The 19135-nt window shown below is 50.4% G+C and overlaps 1 protein-coding gene across 1 annotated transcript in view; it reads left to right on the top strand.

Annotated features, from left to right (window-relative positions):
* C9H1orf210 (chromosome 9 C1orf210 homolog) overlaps positions 1–19135 on the top strand; it is a 542874-nt gene that overhangs the window by 150748 nt on the left and 372991 nt on the right. The window contains exon 4 of the mRNA XM_063939312.1: positions 10867–11007. The gene's annotated coding sequence lies outside the window, so the exon portion shown is untranslated. The remainder of the gene's footprint in view (positions 1–10866; positions 11008–19135) is intronic.

Genomic DNA, 19135 nt, shown 5'->3' with positions numbered 1-19135 from the left:
ACAAAGGCAACACACGGCTTGACACCTGTTGTCCGCTTTTCTGTTGAAATACCTCCACACTGAAGAGCTGATTTTTTTGGTATTTTCACCAGGCATGTCAACGGCCATATTCCTCCCACGGACAACAGGTGTCTCCCCGGGTGCCTGACTTAAACAAACCACCTCACCATCAGAATCCTCCTGGTCAATTTCCTCCCCAGCGCCAGCAACACCCATATCCTCCTCATCCTGGTGTACTTCAACACTGACATCTTCAATCTGACTATCAGGAACTGGACTGCGGGTGCTCCTTCCAGCACTTGCAGGGGGCGTGCAAATGGTGGAAGGCGCATGCTCTTCACGTCCAGTGTTGGGAAGGTCAGGCATCGCAACCGACACAATTGGACTCTCCTTGTGGATTTGGGATTTCGAAGAACGCACAGTTCTTTGCGGTGCTTTTGCCAGCTTGAGTCTTTTCAGTTTTCTAGCGAGAGGCTGAGTGCTTCCATCCTCATGTGAAGCTGAACCACTAGCCATGAACATAGGCCAGGGCCTCAGCCGTTCCTTGCCACTCCGTGTGGTAAATGGCATATTGGCAAGTTTACGCTTCTCCTCCGACAATTTTATTTTAGGTTTTGGAGTCCTTTTTTTTACTGATATTTGGTGTTTTGGATTTGACATGCTCTGTACTATGACATTGGGCATCGGCCTTGGCAGACGATGTTGCTGGCATTTCATCGTCTCGGCCATGACTAGTGGCAGCAGCTTCAGCACGAGGTGGAAGTGGATCTTGATCTTTCCCTAATTTTGGAACCTCAACATTTTTGTTCTCCATATTTTAATAGGCACAACTAAAAGGCACCTCAGGTAAACAATGGAGATGGATGGATACTAGTATACAATTATGGATGGACTGCCGAGTGCCGACACAGAGGTAGCTACAGCCGTGAACTACCGTACTGTGTCTGCTGCTAATATAGACTGGTTGATAATGAGATGTAGTATGTATAAAGAAGAAAGAAAAAAAAAAACCACGGGTAGGTGGTATACAATTATGGATGGACTGCCGAGTGCCGACACAGAGGTAGCTACAGCCGTGGACTACCGTACTGTACTGTGTCTGCTGCTAATATAGACTGGATGATAATGAGATGTAGTATGTATAAAGAAGAAAGAAAAAAAAACCACGGGTAGGTGGTATACAATTATGGATGGACTGCCGAGTGCCGACACAGAGGTAGCTACAGCCGTGAACTACCGTACTGTGTCTGCTGCTAATATAGACTGGTTGATAATGAGATGTAGTATGTATAAAGAAGAAAGAAAAAAAACCACGGGTAGGTGGTATACAATTATGGATGGACTGCCGAGTGCCGACACAGAGGTAGCTACAGCCGTGGACTACCGTACTGTACTGTGTCTGCTGCTAATATAGACTGGATGATAATGAGATGTAGTATGTATAAAGAAGAAAGAAAAAAAAACCACGGGTAGGTGGTATACAATTATGGATGGACTGCCGAGTGCCGACACAGAGGTAGCTACAGCCGTGAACTACCGTACTGTGTCTGCTGCTAATATAGACTGGTTGATAATGAGATGTAGTATGTATAAAGAAGAAAGAAAAAAAAACCACGGGTAGGTGGTATACAATTATGGATGGACTGCCGAGTGCCGACACAGAGGTAGCTACAGCCGTGAACTACCGTACTGTGTCTGCTGCTAATATAGACTGGTTGATAATGAGATGTAGTATGTATAAAGAAGAAAGAAAAAAAAAACACGGGTAGGTGGTATACAATTATGGATGGACTGCCGAGTGCCGACACAGAGATAGCTACAGCCGTGGACTACCGTACTGTACTGTGTCTGCTGCTAATATAGACTGGATGATAATGAGATGTAGTATGTATAAAGAAGAAAGAAAAAAAAAACCACGGGTAGGTGGTATACAATTATGGATGGACTGCCGAGTGCCGACACAGAGGTAGCTACAGCCGTGGACTACCGTACTGTACTGTGTCTGCTGCTAATATAGACTGGATGATAATGAGATGTAGTATGTATAAAGAAGAAAGAAAAAAAAAACCACGGGTAGGTGGTATACAATTATGGATGGACTGCCGAGTGCCGACACAGAGGTAGCTACAGCCGTGGACTACCGTACTGTACTGTGTCTGCTGCTAATATAGACTGGATGATAATGAGATGTAGTATGTATAAAGAAGAAAGAAAAAAAAAACCACGGGTAGGTGGTATACAATTATGGATGGACTGCCGAGTGCCGACACAGAGGTAGCTACAGCCGTGAACTACCGTACTGTGTCTGCTGCTAGTATAGACTGGATGATAAATAATGATATAAAAAATATATATATATCACTACTGCAGCCGGACAGGTATATATTATATAATGAGGGACCTGCTGGACACTGTCTGTCAGCAGAATGAGTTTTTTAATTTTTATAGAATAAAAAAACACCACACAAGTCACACGACGAGTGTACTTTTTCAGGCAGACAATCACAATATACTATACTGGTGGTCAGTGTGGTCAGGTCACTGGTCACAGTGGTCAGTGGTCAGTCACACTGGCAGTGGCACTCTGGCAGCAAAAGTGTGCACTGTTTAATATGTACTCCTGGCTCCTGCTATAACCTATAACTGCTCCCCAGTCTCCCCCACAATTAAGCTGTGTGAGCACAGTCAGATATTATACATAGATGATGCAGCACACTGGGCTGAGCACAGATATGGTATGTGAGTGTGACTGAGTCACTGTGTATCGTTTTTTTCAGGTGTAAGGATGTGCCCTGTGGGCACATCCATGCTTGGTGCGTGGCGGCGGGTGTCCGGTGCAGGGATTACCTTTTTCCCTGCACCGGACCAGAGACTGCGGAGAGCGGCGCGGCGGTGCTTTGAACTTGGCGCCGCTCGGGCCGCCAATCAGAAGCGCCGCCCGCGGCATTTGAATCTTGGCGCCCTCCGGGAGCCAATCGCGGCTCCCGGAGCGGCAGCCAATCGTGGAGAGACGCGGCGAGCCAATCGGCGCTCGCCGCGTCATAGGCCCCGCCTCCGGCATCTGACGTCAGACGCCGGGCGGGACGCAGAGCAGGAGGCCGCGCCGAAGAGCGGCGAAGAGAGAAGTCACGGCGGGAAGCAGCGGAGGAGGTCGTCGGCGCGCCGGAGCGCAGAAGAGGATCCGGCGCCGAGGAGAAGACGACGACCGCGGGGAGAGGAGGTCCTGAGGCCGCGGAAGAGGCCAGAAGACGTCGGCCTGCAGAAAGAAGATGTCCAGCGGCGGCTGGACGCAGGGAAAAGACGGAGGCGCCGCTGGCCAGGACGGGTCAGCGGCAGAAGACGGTGGAGGCCCCCGGGTTAGGTAAGGCCTCAGTGAGGCATCCTTCCCCCCCCTCCCCTTTTCCTCCCTCGACCACCAGGGACGGGCATTAGGCCCGAGGACACAATTCAGGCGCTAGGCCCGTGGGCAAAGTCAGGCCTCCGGCCTGTGGGCAGTTAGGGGGCGCTAGGCCCAGCGAAGCAGTGTTTCCCTGAGGTGAGTAAAGGTGGCGCTGGGCGCTAGGCTCAGGCCACCCTGAGAGTACGGTAGGTGGGTGAGCTGTGCGGTCCCCACTACTGGGTGTTCTGGGTCGGGTAGATAAAGGGACAGCACCGTTTTATGTTGTAACTCCGATAGTGTGATATATGTTGTTACCGTGCAGGGCAAAGTGTATGTGTTTAAGTTGTGCCTAGTTGTGTTGCACCACACCCACAGAGCTAGTTTGAGGGCTCGGCTGTTGTATTTAGTGTAGGGTGTGACACTAGGGTAGAGTTAGGCCCTGCACGGCTGTTTCTCTTTGCCTCCTTACAGGGACCTGTAAGTGGAGAAGATCGGAGTGCAAGACTTGTGACGGTGAGTAGCATCCGTGTACGTCTGTCCCTTGTTTGTCCCCGAGCGCCGGAGTTAGGATTGCTCACGGACGTGAGAATCCCTTTCATCACACTACGTGCGAAAGCGCGAGTGTGTGAAAGCTGGGTAGCTGAGGCTTTGTGCCGGTGATGACCATTCACCCAGCCGGTGAAGGTCGCAGCCACCCCTGGGGTATCCCCTGTTCCACCGGAAGCAGGGTCGATACCCCCTTTAATGTAAACCCTTCTCTCCTCAGCTAGGTCGTCGGTCAGCTCCGAGGGGGAATCGCCGTGTCCGGATCCGACTGAAGAATTCCAGGTCCGTTGAAGGTTCCGGTACCTGAAGGTGAGAGAGAGCGGCGCCTGGTGAGTACAGAGTCTACACCTGCACGACAGCAGGCACCACCACACGCACCGCACCTCTCACACAGGCAGAGAACAAGAACAGAACGGATTATTAAATAATAATAAATTATAAAACTGCACTGGTGGGTCAGGTCACTGGTCATCAGTCACTAGTATAACTCCTCCTAAGCTCCAGTAAGTAAATGAAGTGTCTCACTCTCACTCTCCTATCTATTTTAATTTCTAAACGGAGAGGACGCCAGCCACGTCCTCTCCCTATCAATCTCAATGCACGTGTGAAAATGGCCGCGACGCGCGGCTCCTTATATAGAATCCGAGTCTCGCGATAGAATCCGAGCCTCGCGAGAATCCGACAGCGTGATGATGACGTTCGGGCGCGCTCGGGTTAACCGAGCAAGGCGGGAAGATCCGAGTCGCTCGGACCCGTGTAAAAAAACATGAAGTTCGGGCGGGTTCGGATTCAGAGAAACCGAACCCGCTCATCTCTAGTTGTTAGCTAACCAAAACAGTTGGCAATTGGGCAAAACCATGTGCAATGCAGGTGGGGCAGATGTAACATGTGCAGAGAGCGTTAGATTTGGGTGGGGTGTGTTCAAACTGAAATCTTAATTGCTGTATAAAAATTAAGCAGTCAGTATTTACCCTGCACAAAAACAATAAAACTCACCCAAATCTAACTCTCTCCGCACATGTTACATCTGCCCCACCTGCAGTGCACATGGTTTTACCCAATTAATCATTTATTTGGTTTGCTAGCAACTCTGAGTAACCCCCCATGTTTGATGTACATACAAAGCATGCTGCAGTTTTGAGTGGCAATTTCCTGGTTTTTGGGTTTGTTTTTTTTTGGGGGGGGGGGGGGGTTTGTGAGACACCATCAATCGTTTAACGACCTGTCATGTGTCCTGAGATGCTGGGAGAATTGAAGGGAAATCGTGCCTGGAATCGGATTGGATGCTGGTCGTCCTGGTGTATGGTTAGCATTATACATAACACAGCCAACACTTCTATATTCCTGTATAGTGGATGTAATTCCTAGTATATGTGACTGAGAGCTGCACCACACCAATTATGTAATACTGTATACTGGATTTAAGTCTCAGTATATGTCACTGACAGCTGCACAGTACCACTTGTATAATCCTTTGTAAAATATGTAATTCTCAGTATGTCATTAACAGCTGCACAGTCTTTTGTAACATATAGAATTCTCAGTATATGTCACTGACAGCTGCACAGTACCACTTGTGTAATCCTTTGTAAAGCATGTAAGTCTCAGTATATGTCACCGACCGCTGCACAGTACCACTTGTGTAATCCTTTGTAAAGCATGTAAGTCTCAGTATATGTCACAGACAGCTGCACAGTACCACTGGTGTAATCCTTTGTAAAGCATGTAATTCTCAGTATATGTCACTGACAGCTGCACAGTAACACTTGTGTAATCCTTTGTAAAGCATGTAAGTCTCAGTATATGTCACCGACCGCTGCACAGTACCACTTGTGTAATCCTTTGTAAAGCATGTAAGTCTCAGTATATGTCACAGACAGCTGCACAGTACCACTGGTGTAATCCTTTGTAAAGCATGTAATTCTCAGTATATGTCACTGACAGCTGCACAGTACCACTTGCGTAATTCTTTGTAAAGCATGTAATTCTCAGTATATGTCACTGACAGCTGCACAGTACCACTTGTGTAATCCTTTGTAAAGCATGTAAGTCTCAGTATATGTCACAGACAGCTGCACAGTACCACTTGCGTAATCCTTTGTAAAGCATGTAATTCTCAGTATATGTCACTGACAGCTGCACAGTACCACTTGCGTAATCCTTTGTAAAGCATGTAAGTCTCAGTATATGTCACAGACAGCTGCACAGTACCACTTGCGTAATCCTTTGTAAAGCATGTAAGTCTCAGTATATGTCACCGACCGCTGCACAGTACCACTTGTGTAATCCTTTGTAAAGCATGTAAGTCTCAGTATATGTCACAGACAGCTGCACAGTACCACTTGCGTAATCCTTTGTAAAGCATGTAAGTCTCAGTATATGTCACAGACAGCTGCACAGTACCACTTGCGTAATCCTTTGTAAAGCATGTAAGTATCAGTATATGTCACAGACAGCTGCACAGTACCACTTGCGTAATCCTTTGTAAAGCATGTAAGTCTCAGTATATGTCACAGACAGCTGCACAGTACCACTTGCGTAATCCTTTGTAAAGCATGTAATTCTCAGTATATGTCACCGACCGCTGCACAGTACCACTTGTGTAATCCTTTGTAAAGCATGTAAGTATCAGTATATGTCACTGACAGCTGCACAGTACCACTTGTGTAATCCTTTGTAAAGCATGTAAATCTCAGTATATGTCACCGACCGCTGCACAGTACCACTTGTGTAATCCTTTGTAAAGCATGTAAGTCTCAGTATATGTCACCGACCGCTGCACAGTACCACTTGTGTAATCCTTTGTAAAGCATGTAAGTCTCAGTATATGTCACAGACAGCTGCACAGTACCACTTGCGTAATGCTTTGTAAAGCATGTAAGTCTCAGTATATGTCACTGACTGCTGCACAGTACCACTTGTGTAATCCTTTGTAAGCATGTAATTCTCAGTATATGTCACCGACCGCTGCACAGTACCACTTGTGTAATCCTTTGTAAAGCATGTAAGTCTCAGTATATGTCACAGACAGCTGCACAGTACCACTGGTGTAATCCTTTGTAAAGCATGTAATTCTCAGTATATGTCACTGACAGCTGCACAGTAACACTTGTGTAATCCTTTGTAAAATATGTAATTCTCAGTATGTCATTAACAGCTGCACAGTCTTTTGTAACATATAGAATTCTCAGTATATGTCACTGACAGCTGCACAGTACCACTTGTGTAATCCTTTGTAAAGCATGTAAGTCTCAGTATATGTCACTGACAGCTGCACAGTACCACTTGCGTAATCCTTTGTAAAGCATGTAATTCTCAGTATATGTCACTGACAGCTGCACAGTACCACTTGTGTAATCCTTTGTAAAGCATGTAAGTCTCAGTATATGTCACCGACCGCTGCACAGTACCACTTGTGTAATCCTTTGTAAAGCATGTAAGTCTCAGTATATGTCACAGACAGCTGCACAGTACCACTGGTGTAATCCTTTGTAAAGCATGTAATTCTCAGTATATGTCACTGACAGCTGCACAGTAACACTTGTGTAATCCTTTGTAAAGCATGTAAGTCTCAGTATATGTCACCGACCGCTGCACAGTACCACTTGTGTAATCCTTTGTAAAGCATGTAAGTCTCAGTATATGTCACAGACAGCTGCACAGTACCACTGGTGTAATCCTTTGTAAAGCATGTAATTCTCAGTATATGTCACTGACAGCTGCACAGTACCACTTGCGTAATCCTTTGTAAAGCATGTAATTCTCAGTATATGTCACTGACAGCTGCACAGTACCACTTGTGTAATCCTTTGTAAAGCATGTAAGTCTCAGTATATGTCACCGACCGCTGCACAGTACCACTTGTGTAATCCTTTGTAAAGCATGTAAGTCTCAGTATATGTCACTGACAGCTGCACAGTACCACTTGCGTAATTCTTTGTAAAGCATGTAATTCTCAGTATATGTCACTGACAGCTGCACAGTACCACTTGTGTAATCCTTTGTAAAGCATGTAAGTCTCAGTATATGTCACAGACAGCTGCACAGTACCACTTGCGTAATCCTTTGTAAAGCATGTAATTCTCAGTATATGTCACTGACAGCTGCACAGTACCACTTGCGTAATCCTTTGTAAAGCATGTAAGTCTCAGTATATGTCACAGACAGCTGCACAGTACCACTTGCGTAATCCTTTGTAAAGCATGTAAGTCTCAGTATATGTCACCGACCGCTGCACAGTACCACTTGTGTAATCCTTTGTAAAGCATGTAAGTCTCAGTATATGTCACAGACAGCTGCACAGTACCACTTGCGTAATCCTTTGTAAAGCATGTAAGTCTCAGTATATGTCACAGACAGCTGCACAGTACCACTTGCGTAATCCTTTGTAAAGCATGTAATTCTCAGTATATGTCACTGACAGCTGCACAGTACCACTTGCGTAATCCTTTGTAAAGCATGTAAGTCTCAGTATATGTCACAGACAGCTGCACAGTACCACTTGCGTAATCCTTTGTAAAGCATGTAATTCTCAGTATATGTCACCGACCGCTGCACAGTACCACTTGTGTAATCCTTTGTAAAGCATGTAAGTATCAGTATATGTCACTGACAGCTGCACAGTACCACTTGTGTAATCCTTTGTAAAGCATGTAAATCTCAGTATATGTCACCGACCGCTGCACAGTACCACTTGTGTAATCCTTTGTAAAGCATGTAAGTCTCAGTATATGTCACCGACCGCTGCACAGTACCACTTGTGTAATCCTTTGTAAAGCATGTAAGTCTCAGTATATGTCACAGACAGCTGCACAGTACCACTTGCGTAATGCTTTGTAAAGCATGTTAGTCTCAGTATATGTCACTGACTGCTGCACAGTACCACTTGTGTAATCCTTTGTAAGCATGTAATTCTCAGTATATGTCACCGACAGCTGCACAGTACCGCTTGTGTAATCCTTTGTAAAGAATGTAAGTCTCAGTATATGTCACAGACAGCTGCACAGTACCACTTGCGTAATCCTTTGTAAGGCATGTAAGTCTCAGTATATGTCACCGACCGCTGCACAGTACCACTTGTGTAATCCTTTGTAAAGCATGTAAGTCTCAGTATATGTCACAGACAGCTGCACAGTACCACTTGCGTAATAATTTGTAAAGCATGTAAGTCTCAGTATATGTCACTGACTGCTGCACAGTACCACTTGTGTAATCCTTTGTAAAGCATGTAAGTCTCAGTATATGTCACAGACAGCTGCACAGTACCACTTGCGTAATCCTTTGTAAAGCATGTAAGTCTCAGTATATGTCACAGACAGCTGCACAGTACCACTTGCGTAATCCTTTGTAAAGCATGTAATTCTCAGTATATGTCACTGACAGCTGCACAGTACCACTTGCGTAATCCTTTGTAAAGCATGTAAGTCTCAGTATATGTCACAGACAGCTGCACAGTACCACTTGCGTAATCCTTTGTAAAGCATGTAATTCTCAGTATATGTCACCGACCGCTGCACAGTACCACTTGTGTAATCCTTTGTAAAGCATGTAAGTATCAGTATATGTCACTGACAGCTGCACAGTACCACTTGTGTAATCCTTTGTAAAGCATGTAAATCTCAGTATATGTCACCGACCGCTGCACAGTACCACTTGTGTAATCCTTTGTAAAGCATGTAAGTCTCAGTATATGTCACCGACCGCTGCACAGTACCACTTGTGTAATCCTTTGTAAAGCATGTAAGTCTCAGTATATGTCACAGACAGCTGCACAGTACCACTTGCGTAATGCTTTGTAAAGCATGTAAGTCTCAGTATATGTCACTGACTGCTGCACAGTACCACTTGTGTAATCCTTTGTAAGCATGTAATTCTCAGTATATGTCACCGACAGCTGCACAGTACCGCTTGTGTAATCCTTTGTAAAGAATGTAAGTCTCAGTATATGTCACAGACAGCTGCACAGTACCACTTGCGTAATCCTTTGTAAAGCATGTAAGTCTCAGTATATGTCACCGACCGCTGCACAGTACCACTTGTGTAATCCTTTGTAAAGCATGTAAGTCTCAGTATATGTCACAGACAGCTGCACAGTACCACTTGCGTAATAATTTGTAAAGCATGTAAGTCTCAGTATATGTCACTGACTGCTGCACAGTACCACTTGTGTAATCCTTTGTAAAGCATGTAAGTCTCAGTATATGTCACAGACAGCTGCACAGTACCACTGGTGTAATCCTTGGTAGAGTATGTAATTTGCAGTATATGTCACTGGCAGCTGCACCACAGCACTTCTGCAATACTGTATACTGCATGTAATTCACAGTATTACAGAAATGCTCCCTATATTATATTGTGGTCACTGCGATGGTTTGATTCAGACTTGTACGCTAATCCGATGGTTAGTGTACAAGTCCGTTGGTGGGGACATTGCGCATATGTAGTAACCTGGAGGTTACTTAGATGACCGATGGTCACACAGTGTGATCCGATGGTGCGTCAAGAGGCGTCTATTTACACCAGACGTCCCCTGCTTGCATTAGCATATTAGCTGTACGGTATTGCACAGTAGCTTCCTTGTGGGTGTGCAACAACGTACAAGTCTGAATCAGGCCCTCTGTGCTAGGAACCTGTTCCCTAAGGACCCAGGGGATTTTGCTCCCCTCTTAACTCCCTCCCCCTCCCCAAGATCTATTGAGATAGTCAATAAAACTGGTTTCCCGTGTCCTAGCAGCTACTGAGTTTATGATTGCGTCCCAGTGGAACCTAATAATTCTTCTTATTATTTTTTATTTTTTACAAATTGTACTAAAGTTTTGTCAAAAATATTCATTGGTTCAATGGTTAAAAGGTGGAATATAAGCACTGCAAAGGTCATTAGGAAGGTCAGCAAGGTCAGAGAACATTAACCAATGCACCTAATGTTCCTTCTCTGTTTCCAGTGTCTGGTGAGTTCTGCCCCTGTATGATGCTGACAGAAGAGATGGATCACCATGTACAAAAGACTGGGCGGAGTGAGGTCATCAAGCGCTTCATCCGTGATGTCACTGAAAGGACCTACAATAGCACGGCATACAACCTCAGTAAGTCACGTATAATTAAATACCTGAGGATGAATCCATGGGGTATGGGACTCAAGGTCGACACCACTTAGGTCGACACCTGAAATAGGTTGACATGGACAAAAGGTCGACATGGAAAAAGGTCAACATGAGTTTTTTAATGTTTTTTTGTGTGAATCTCTCTGTAATGTGACGTGGAACCCCAATTAGTGCACCGTGTCCCCTCGCTCCGCTACCGCTGCCATCGGCACAGGTTACCATTCCCAATTGTAGTCCACGTGTTCAAAAGTTAAAAAAATGGGGGAAAAAATTAAATAGTCATGTCAAGCTTTTTCCATGTCGACCTTGTCCATGTCGACATTTTGTCCATGTCGACCTATTCCAGGTGTTTACCTAAGATGTGTCGACCAATTGGTGTCGACCTAAGTGGTGTCAACCTTATTGGTGTCGACCTGGAGTCCGGATACCGAATCCATGTACCGTACCACAAATATAAACAAAACTAGGTGATTCATCGCACCCTACGGGCGCTCTTCACACCGTCGCAAGGGGCTACGCCCCTTTAACCCTCAAGGGCGTGCAATATTTTTATTTTATGGAGTATTACCTCCAATCATAATTTTGTGAGTGGTTAAATATTGCAGGGACAAAGGGTGTTGGATGGTTAAGGGGCCATAGCCCCTTGCGACGGCATGAACATTGCACGCAAGGCACAATGAATCACCTAGTAGGTGCTGTGGTTGGGGAAGTGGCGGGTGCGTGGGAGATGCAGAGGGGCGATTGCGGGGTTGCCGCGGGTGGGTAAGGGTGTCGGTAGTCACCGTGGGTGGGGTAGGTGTGCTGTGGGTGGGGGAGGGGCGCTTGCAGAGGGGGCACGGATGGGGGATGGGTTCCAGAGGTGTTGCGGGTGGGGGAGGAAATATGTAGATGCTGTTGGTGGGGGAGGGGCAGGGGCCGCAGATGAAGGAGGGGGTCTGGAGGATCTGTCTGTGGAGGAGGGGCGTGCAGGGGGGTGCGTGCAGGGGGAGGGGTTGCAGAGGTGCTGCGGGTGGGGAAGTAGTGGTTGTGGGGTGCTGCGGATGGGGTCTGTAGATGATGTGGGTGGTGGAGGGCAGGGCCGGCCCAAGCTTACTTTTTTTGGTAAGCGAATTTAGAATTTAGCGCCTCTTGATGGGATCAAATTTTAAAAGAGGTGTGGTCTCACAAGGAAGGGGTGTGGCCACACAATAGTACCCCCAGGGTCCAGGGAGATTGTCAGTGACAGGGAGAAAGTGCGTGACTGGGTGGCAGAGGTGATGGAGATAGTGGGTGACTTAGGAGGCTGGGGTCACAGGGAGATAGTGGGTGCCATGTTCCCACAGTGCTAGATATGACCCCATAGTGCCAGATATGCCCCCACAGTGCCAGATACAGATATGCCCCCACAGTGCCATGTGCCCACAGTGCCAGATATGCGCCCACAGTGCCAGATATGCGCCCACAGTGCCAGATACAGATATGCCCCCATAGTGCCATGTGCCAGATATGCCCCCACTGTGCCGCATATGCCCCCACAGTGCCGAATATGCCCCCACAGTGCCACATATGCCCCCACAGTGCCACATATGCCCCCACAGTGCCATGTGCCCACAATGCCAGATATGCCCCCACAGTGCTAGATATGCCCCCACAGTGCCACATATGCCCCCACAGTGCCAGATATGCCCCCACAGTGCCATGTGCCCACAGTGCCAGATATGCGCCCACAGTGCCAGATACAGATATGCCCCCATAGTGCCATGTGCCAGATATGCCCCCACTGTGCCGAATATGCCCCCACTGTGCCGAATATGCCCCCACAGTGCCACATATGACCCCACAGTGCCACATATGCCCCCACAGTGCCATGTGCCCACAATGCCAGATATGCCCCCACAGTGCCACATATGCCCCCACAGTTCCGCATATGACCCCCACAGTGCCGCATATGACCCCCACATTGCCACATATGTCCCCACAGTGCCACATATGCCCCCATAGTGCCATGTGCCCACAGTGCCAGATATGCCCCCACAGTGCCACATATGACCCCACAGTGCCAGATATGCCCCCACAGTGCCATGTGCCAGATATGCCCCCACAATGTTAGATATGCCCCCACAGTGCCACATATGACCCCACAGTGCCACATATGCCAACAGTGCTAGCTATGCCCCCCACAGTGTCAGATATTCCCCCACAGTGCCATATATGCCCCCACAGTGCCACATATGACCCCACAGTGCCACATATGCCAACAGTGCCAGATATGTCCCCATAGTGCCATGTGCCCACAGTGTTAGCTGTGCCCCCACAGTGCCACATATGCCCACAATGCCAGATATGCCCACAATGCCAGATATGCCCCCACAGTGCCACATATGACCCCACAGTGCCAGATATGCCCCCACAGTGCCAGATATTCCCCCACAGTGCCACATATGCCCCCACAGTGCCAGATACATATATGCCCCCACAGTGCCAGGTATGCCCCCAGAGTGCCACATATGCCCCCAGATATGCCCCCACAGTGCTAGATATGCCCCCACAATGCCACATATGACCCCACAGTGCCATGTGCCCACAGTGCTAGCTATGCCCCCGCAGTGCCACATATGACCCCACAGTACCATGTGCTCACAGTGCTAGCTATGCCCCTACAGTGCCACATAGGCCCCCACATATGCCCCCATAGTGCTGTTCACCGTTTTATGGATGTGTGCAGAGCGCAGTGCGCGCTTCTCCTGCCTGCCGCTCTGCCCCTCAGTCTGGTCTCCGGCGGTGACGGCAGCATGAATATCTCAAATCAGGCGCCGGTCCGCGAGCTCTGATTGGCTAACGAACCAGCACCTGATTTGAGCTATACACTCCGCCGTTACTGCCGGAGACCAGACCGAGGAGTTCCTGTCCGTTTGCCAGTATTCGTACCGGTTCCGTGAGTAGCGGCTCTGCCGCGTCCGTCGGCCTAGGCCGCTGTATTCCGTTATTATTTCTGTCACTGGTGTTTTGCAGAGGGTTCTGCTTATGCTGTCACCGCCGGTACACAAAAGTATTGTGTCGGCGTGTGGTCAGCATTTCCTTGTTGTTCTTTTCCTTTGGCGGCAAGCCGCACATACATTTAGTTTTAGGCTAGTTAGTAGCCCCTGGCTTTGGTTGTTTCAGTAAGAGGGCCCCTTGTTATCACCCTGTCTCGGTACACTCTTTGTCTCTCATTAAGACCTGAGGGGGCATCGAAGTTGGGCAGACGTAATCCGCCCTTCAAACGCAGCTGCCATGGGCTCAAGCAACCATAGTCTCGCAAGAGTGTACTGACAGCACGGGCGAGACAATGGAGATAGGGTGCCAGGGGCTATTCCCTTTCCATTCCCCTTTCCCAGCGTTACGTCCTGGTGCTCTGGACTCACTTCATAACATCTCCCTTGTTCTGAGCACCAGGAACGTAACAGGCACCTTGCCTGAACGCGAGCCATGCGAGGGGACGTGGTGCACTAATTGGGGTTCCCGGTCACATTACGGAGAAAATAAAAAAATCTCACGTCGACCCTTTTCCATGTCGACCTTTTGTCCACGCCGACCTAAGGCTTGTCGACCAATTGGTGTCGACCTAAGTGGTGTCAACCTAATTGGTGTCGACCCTGAGTCCCAGAAAGAGAGTGGAGACAGAGTGGAAGGATAAGAGATAAGGCTGAGAGAGAGAGAGAGAAAGAGAGAGAGAAAGAGGTGAGATAGGTGGGTGAGAGAGGTTTGAAAGAGAGAGAGGGGGCAGAGGGAGAGAAAGAGATAGAGAAAAGAATGAGAGAGAGAGAGAGAGAGAGAGAGAGAGGTGAGACAAAGGAGGGGGCGTGAGAGAGAGAACAGGGGAGGGAGAGAGGAGAGAGAAAGAGAAGTGGGTGAGAGGGTTCAGAGTGAGAGGGCAGGTGGGAAGGGGTGGGAAAGAGGTGACAGAGTGTGGGTCAGAGACAGAGAGAGAGAGAAAGGGGAGAGAAAGAGAGAGGTGAGACAGACAGCAGGGTAGAGAAAGTAGTGTGGGAGAGAGGCGAGATGAGGAGAAAGAGAGGAGGAGAAAGTTAAAAAAAGACAGAGAAAGAAAGAGAGACAGAGGGTTGATGGAGTGGGGGTGCAGGGTGTAAGAGAGAGAGGGGAGGGAGGGAGATGAAAGAAGGAAAGAGAGAGCAAAAGAAAGCGAGGGAGAGACGGGGGAGAGAGGGTTCGAGAGAGAGAAAGTAAGAGGGAGAGAAAAATGAGACAGAGAGGTAGTGTAAGAGAGAGAGGGTTGAGAGAGAGTCGGATGAGGAGAGCAGGGGAGAGAGAGAGAAAGGGAGGATGAGAGATAAGATTGAGTGAGACGGGGGGGGGTGAACGAGGGAGAGGGGACAAAGAAGAATGAGCAGGGTAGAGAGAGAGAGGGGGGACAGAGAAAGTGAAAGAGAGGAAGAAAGAGAAAGACAGAGAAATGAGAGAGAAAGAAAGAAAGAAAGAAAGAGAAAGAAAACGAAGGAAAGAAAAGAGAGAGAACGAGAGAGAGTTAAAAAGAGAGAAAGAGAGAGAGAAGGGGGTGAGAGACAGAGTTGAGAAAGAGGGGGGAGATATAGAATGAAAGAAAGAGAAAGGGAAAAAGTGGGGATGAGAGAGAGGGGGGTCTGGGGGGAGAGAGAGACCAGGGTTGAGAGAGGGGAGATTGAGAAAGAGAGATAAAAAGGGAGAGAGGTGAGACGGATGGAGGGTTGAGAGAGAAGGGGTACAGGTGGCCCTGTGTACCTAGCTCTGTCCCCCTGCCCCTAGTGCAAGCGTCACTGTGCGTCCCTCTCTCCAGTGCAAGCGGCACTTTGTATCTCGGGCAGTAGTGGGTCCCCCTTCTCATCAGTGACGGTAACAGCGGTTCCCCTTTCTTCTTCGGCAGCAGTGGGTCCCTTCTTCTGTTTCTTGTTGGATCATGATGTCGGGCAACAGCGTCAGAGAGTGGAAGAAAAGCTGAGTGTGGCTGGATTGGCTGGACCACATCCGCCTGCTAGCACTGCTGCATGCCCCTCCATTGCACCACTCTGCCGCAGGTCCTTACTTAAAAAAACAGTGGCAGAAAAAACATGGGGTGGATCCGACAGTGCCTCCAGTCAACCCACAAAGCCTGTTCCACCCAGTCACCCCTCCCCCCCACACACAACCTGTTACCCCAGTCACCCCCCCCTCCCCACACACACAGCCTGATCCCACCAGCCACACACCCCTCCCTGCACACACCGTCACTCCCCCACAAACACACAGCATGTTACCCCTAGTCACCCCCCCCACACACACACACAGCATGTTACCCCTAGTCACCCCCCCCCCCCACACACACACACATCCGGTTACCCCCAGTCATCCCCCCTCCCCACACACACTCTGCCACCCTCCCCCCCACACACACACAGCCTGTTACCCCCCAGTCATTCCCCCCTCCCCACACACACACACAGCCTGTTACCCACGAGTCATTCCCCCCTCCCCACACACACACACAGCCTGTTACCCCCAGTCACACACACACACACACACACAAAAATGTGGCAGAAAAAACATGGGGTGGATCCGACAGTGCCTCCAGTCAACCCACAAAGCCTGTTCCACCCAGTCACCCCTCCCCCCCACACACAACCTGTTACCCCAGTCACCCCCCCTCCCCACACACACAGCCTGTTCCCCCTAGTCCCCCCCCTCCACACACTGTCACTCCCCCACAAACACACAGCATGTTACCCCTAGTCACCCCCCCCCCACACACACACACAGCATGTTACCCCTAGTCACCCCCCCCCCACACACACATACACACATCCGGTTACCCCCAGTCATCCCCCCTCCCCACACACACTCTGCCGCCCTCCCCCCCCCACACACACACAGCCTGTTACCCCCCAGTCATTCCCCCCTATCCACACACACACACAGCCTGTTACCCCCGAGTCATTCCCCCCTCCCCACACACACACACAGCCTGTTACCCCCAGTCACACACACACACACACACACACACACACACACACACACACACACACCCTGTTACCCCCAGTCATTCCCCCTCCCCATACACACAGCCTGTTACCCCCAGTCACCCCCACACACACACACACACACACACACACACACACACACACACACAGCCTGTTACCCCCAGTCACCCCCCCTCCCCGCACACACTCAGCCTGCCCCCCCAGTCACACCCCCACACACACACACAGCCTGTTACCCCCAGTCATTCCCCCTCCCCACACACACAGCCTGTTACCCCCAGTCACCCCCGCCCTCCCTGCACACACAGCCTGTTCCCCCTAGTCCCCCCCTCCCCCTCCACACACCATCACCCCCCCCCCCCCCCCACACACACACACACACACACACACAGCCTGTTACTTCTAGTCAGCCCCCCCCCACACACACACACAGCTTGTTACCCCCAGTCATCCCCCCTCCCCACACACACTCTGCCGCCCCCCAGTCACACACCCCTCACCCCCACACACACACACAGCCTGTTACCCCCCCCCGTCATTCCCCCTCCCCACACACACACAGCATTTTAACCCCAGTCACCACCCCTCCCAACACACACTCAGCCTGCCCCTCCAGTCACACACCCCCACAGACACACACAGCCTGTTACCCCCAGTCATCCCCCCTCCCCACACACACAAATACACATATATACTGTAGCTAGGCCACACACAGACAACCGCCAGGAACCAAGCAATTGGGGGCGCGGTCTAACATTGGACCCCGTGACCATGCCCATTTTTAATAAAAACCCTAGCATGCAGCAAGACAGCACCTGGCTGGAGGTGGATCTGCCCGGGACTCCGGAAGAGAACGCTGAAGTCGCGTCATTGTCTGTGCGTTTGTGCGCAGGTGCCACAGGAGGAGGGGAGATAACAGCCCACTGTCGGAGGGCGGGAGGTCGGAGGGTGGCCATTGCAGGCTGCTGTAGCAAGAATTTTTTTTTCCTGTCTACAGCAGCAGCACAGTAGATGCTGTGGGCATATCTGCAGCTCCATCCGCCCCATTGTTAATCCGCCCATGGGTGGGGGTGGCGCAGGTGGGGGAGAGGCAGATGCAGGGCTGTTGCGGATGGGGGAGGGGTTATAGAAGCAATGCAGGGGGGAAAGGGGTGGGTGTGGGGGTGCTGGGAGTGGGGTAGGGGATCGGGAAGCGCAGCGGTGGGGAGGAGCGGGAGTGAAGCAGCTGGGGGTGTGGCAGGTGTGGCGGATGGGGTTTATAGGTTCTGTGGGTGGTGGAGTGGTAGGTCCGGAGGTGGTGTGGTTTGGGTAGGGGGGCTGGGCGTGCCGTGGATGGGGGTCCGGTGGTGCTGTGGGCAGGGGAGGGGTGGGTGCTGGGGTGGGGGAGGGGCAGGTGCGGGGGTGCCATGTGTGTTGGAGGCTGCTGCGGGTGGGGAAGGGGCGGGTGCTGCGAGTGTGGTAGTGGGTTGGGAGGTGCGGAGTTGATGCGGATGGGGGAGTGGCAGGTGCACTGGTGCCGCGGATGGGGTCCATAGGTTCTGTGGGTGGTGGAGTGGTGGGTGCGGGGTGCTGCGGTTTGGGTAGGGGTCTGGAGGCACCATGGCTGGGGGAGGGGCAGGTGCAAGTGTCCAGTGGCGATGTAGGTGGTGGGGAGGGGCGGGTGTAGGAGTCCTGTGGGTTGGGGAGGGGCGGTTGCATCTGTGCTGCAGGTGGGAAAGGGATGGGTGTGGGGAATGCGGGACCCAGGGTGCTGCAAGTGGGGTAGGGGGGTGCAGCTGGTGGGGGCGCAGCTAAGTTGACACAGGTGGGGGAGTGGCAGGTGCAGGGGTCTCGTGTTTGGGGGATGGGGTCCATAGGTGCTGTGGGTGGCGGAGCGGCGGGAGTGGGGTACTGCGGTTTGAATAGGGGGTGTGGTGGCGCCACGGGAGGGGCGGGTGCTGTGGTGCTGTGGATGGGGTTCCGGTGGCGTTGCGGGTGGGGGAGTGCGGATGTGGGGGGACTCAGGGGGTGGGATGTACTAACCTCTGTCACTGCGGTATCTGGCTTATTGCGTGTGTTCTCCTCAGTAATAGGATCGCCGTCCATTGGGTGGGAGGTATGGGTCTAGTTCGGTTATGGGATGGGCCTGTGGGGTGCGGTGG

Source organism: Pseudophryne corroboree, chromosome 9, assembly GCF_028390025.1.
Source record: "Pseudophryne corroboree isolate aPseCor3 chromosome 9, aPseCor3.hap2, whole genome shotgun sequence".
In the NCBI taxonomy this organism is placed as follows: domain Eukaryota; kingdom Metazoa; phylum Chordata; class Amphibia; order Anura; family Myobatrachidae; genus Pseudophryne; species Pseudophryne corroboree.
The sequence above is the reverse complement of the archived record's forward strand: the minus strand, read 5'-3'. Positions and strand labels throughout refer to the sequence as shown.